Source organism: Borostomias antarcticus (genome assembly GCF_949987555.1).
Source record: "Borostomias antarcticus genome assembly, chromosome: 4".
NCBI classification, from domain to species: domain Eukaryota; kingdom Metazoa; phylum Chordata; class Actinopteri; order Stomiiformes; family Stomiidae; genus Borostomias; species Borostomias antarcticus.
This window is the reverse complement of record NC_140237.1, coordinates 22,248,948-22,253,044: the sequence shown is the minus strand read 5'-3', so window position 1 is coordinate 22,253,044 and position 4,097 is coordinate 22,248,948.

Sequence of the window (4,097 nt, the reverse complement as noted above, 5' to 3'; positions counted from 1 at the left end):
CATAAAACAACAACAACAACAACAAAATATTACTTTGTTGATGCACCTTTGGCAGTGATTACAACCTCACACAACGTCACTTCGAGGCCCCTGCGGTCGATCGACACGGTCATGGCTCTTCTCTGTCCTGGCCCTGCAGTGGTGGAATGAACTGCCCACTGGTGTCAGGACAGCAGAGTCGCTGCCCATCTTTCTTCGCAGGCTCAAAACTCATCTCTTCAAGAAGTATTACAACAATCCTCCCTCCTAAGCACTTATTGTATTGTATTGTATTGCACTGTACTTTAGATTGCTATCCTTTTGCTTTGCCTTCAGCACTAGATTATGCTCTTAGTCACTTTGAGTTCTGGCAAGTAGTAGTACATTGGCTTTTCCTACATTAAATGCAATTATTGTTAGTCGCTTTGGATAAAGGCGTCTGCTAAATGACTGTAATGTAATTTAATCCCCACAGCATGATGCTGCTACTGCCATGCTTCACCGTAGGGATGGTATTGGCCAAGTGATGAGCTGGTTTCCTCCAGACGTGACGCTTGGCATTCAGGCCAAAGAGTTTAATCTTGGTTTCATCAGACCAGATAATTTTGTTTCTCATGGTCTGAGAGTCCTTTAGGTGCCTTTAGGCAAACTCTAAGCGGGCTGTCATGTGCCTTTTACTGAGGAGCGGCTTCCGTCTGGCCACTCTACCATAAAGGCCTGATTGGTGGAGTGCTGCAGAGATGGTTGTTGTTCTGGAAAGTTCTCATCTCCACAGAGGAATGATGAAGCTCTGTCAGAGTAACCATCGGGTTCTTGGTCACCTCCCTGACCAAGGATCATCTCCCCTGATTGCTCAGTTTGGCCGTGCGGCAAGCTCTAGGGAGAGTCCTGGTGGTTCCAGACTTCTTCCATTTATGAATGATGGAGACCACTCACTCACACAATCTTCGGGACCTTCAATACTGCAGATTTTTTTTGTACCCTTCCCCAGATCTGTGCCTTGACACAATCCTGTCTCGGATGTCTACAGACAATTTCTTTGAGTTCATGGCTTGGTTTCTGCTCTGACATGCACTGTCAACTGTAGGACCTTATATAGACAGGTGTGTGCCTTTCAAAATCATGTCCAATCAATTGAATTTACCACAAGTGGACTCCAATCAAGTTGTAGAAACATGTCAAGGATGAACAGTGGAATTCAATTTTGAGTTTCATAACAAAGGGAGTGAATACTTATGTACATGTGATATTTTATTTTTCATATTTTTAATTAATTTGCAAAAATGTGTTAAAAAAGTTGTTTCACTTTCATTACGGGGTATTGTGTGTAGACTGATGAGAAAAAAATGGAATCCATCTTGGAATAAGGCTGTAACATACTTTCTGGATGCACTGTAAATAGATTAAATCTCACATCCTGGCCAGGGGACAGGTGCAGGAGCCCCCTAACCCCCTTCCCTCAAGAGGCTTTTTGCTTTTTGCCAGGCCGCCTTTGTAAATAAGAACTTGTTCTTAAACGCCTGCCTGGTTAAATAAAGGTTAAAATAATAATAATAAAAATTAAAAAAGCCCCTCCATGGATGGAGCTGTGGGAAAGGAAAAGCAGTAATCAAAGAACCAAAGTAACATAAGACCATTACCACACACAGCAAGATACTATGTCAAATAATGAATTGTTAATAAATAATAATGCTCAGTGAGGCAAGTGTATGTAGGGTGGGGGCAAGGCAGGCAGGTGGAGCAGCATGCTAATACTAAGATAGGAACAAGGTAGCACCCCTTATTACTTCCTTATTTTAGTACTAGCAGGCCACATGGATACAAATGTAATAGAATTGTATTTGTTGACAGTGTTGAATACTGTTGATTTTCAGAGAAATGCCTTTTAATATGATCCTGTTAGCTATTTCCTAATTATGATGATTGACCTCTGAGTATGGCTGTCGGCTTACGTTTTCGGTAAGAAACGGTGTCCCTCTTCCATAGACTTATGAGATAAAGACATTCCATGGCTGGTACACTCTGTGCCAAATACCATTGTTGTGGTTAGAGATAAAGGCCTGGGCGCCGAGGCGGTGTAGGTTAATGTGACAAAACAAGGCCACAGAAGAGACCAGAGAGACAGTCTTATCGGAGAAGAGACGAGGGAGGTGGGACACTCAAACCACATAAGAACGTTGCAACGAGACCAATACTTTGATTTGGGTCCAGACTGCATACAGAGAGGTCAACTGTACATTAGGCCATGTCATCGTCTTTTGTATGTCAAACCTTCTGTAATAAACCTGTTTTGCTTGTTTTGAGGCTCAAATCCCGTGTTGGAGAGATTCATTTGGAATACACCTGAAGGGGAGACACTGGACTCTGTGGTATTGTGTGAGATTGGGGGCTGTCTTTCATTGAAATCAAAACACAACGCAGAGCTGAAATAAGGACAATAATAAAAGACAACAAAAGTCACCAATAGGGATAGTGTAATCATAACTGTAACTAATCAGGTTTGTCCCTAGCAATAACAAATTGGGATCTCTAGGTTGTTTCCCCCAATTCATTGTCTTTTCATTGTTTTTTGATGCTCAATATTGTTGTTTCTCCCAGGATCACACCCATGGGTGGGAACTTGACCCACTCTGTAAATGAGGGACACCTGGACCTGAGTGAACAGTGAAAAAATGTTATTGTCTAATGTTAGAACAAAACAAAAAACTGGGGAGCTGCCAACAGTGTCGCAAGTCTTCCTGCATTGCTCTAGTAATCTTTTTTGACTCAGCACCTGGACAAGAGATTTGCGTGCATTATACTCCGATTTCTCACATCTCTTAGAGTGGAACAATAAAATAATCACATTCGTTATAGTCAGTGGCTGTGCAGAGTTGCAAAATATCAAAGGGAGGAAACATCTCTTCTATCCCACCAGATGGAGCCATGTTGTTTCTGTTGAACATACCATCTATGAACATACCACTCCGACCCTCCACATGGGCAGCGATCCATCATGAAGACATGTTATAGTAGAGATTTATTTTTGTGTTTACAATTTCAGTGTAGGCCTATGACTGGTAACGGGCGTTCTGGAAGAGCGAGGAAGTGAAAACTGGTGCTATGATCATACAATATCCAGATCACTGGCGTGTATTTGTAGAGAAACACAATCATGTCTGATTTGTGAAAATACATCTGCATTTTCTTGTGAGCAAAATAAACATTCCTGGCTTATTGGTGACCTACTTTGATTAGGGACACACAGATTTTGAATACAGCTCATACTGTTGGTCAGTTCCTTTTACAGTATGTCATCTTTTTCCAGACACCTGCAGGATGCTGTGGAGAGCATGTTAGATGAATACATTCTTAGATAAGAAAATAAATAAACAAATTATATTCATTCATATTTTATTGAAAATAGATTCCTAAACCAATTCAGTGATTATCCCACAGGTAACACTGACACGATCAGACATTTGAACAAGACAATTGTAGCAATACAGGGACAGCTAGAGTCAGCCAAGAGGTGCAGACCCTCTGATGTCACTGGCTTTAGAAAAAGACCAGCCACTCAAAGCAATAATAACAACTTACTGTACAGTATTGTAAGGGACCGAACCAGCAGGCAAGAGGAGTCACAGATAGATTTTGATAAAGAGGGTTTTTATTTACCCCAAAATATAATTCACAGGAACATATGACTAAAGTTCTGGGCCCATATAAGAGGTCAAAGAAACAGAACTTAACTAAAACTAATACAAATTAGCAAACTGAACATAACTGACTTAACAAACTGCACAGAATGGAGAACATATATACTGGCCCATCAGACCTTTTAGCCACAAAAGGGGTCACAAACAAACAAGACTACTATCTAACATACAAATAACAAAACAGGACAAGTCCTCCAAAGGTTAACTTATTTATAATACACTATTAACCAAAACCAAAATATCAAACCTAATAAATTCTAAAGAAACAAACTAAATATCTAAATCAAGTATAACACTCCCCCCCATGATGTGGCGGGCATTTGGCCCAGCCTTATTGGCTGCTTCTTCATTTAGCCGCTCTGGTTCTAGGCCACACACTTTTGCTCCAACCCAGCAAGATGTCCTCCAACAATGGCACCC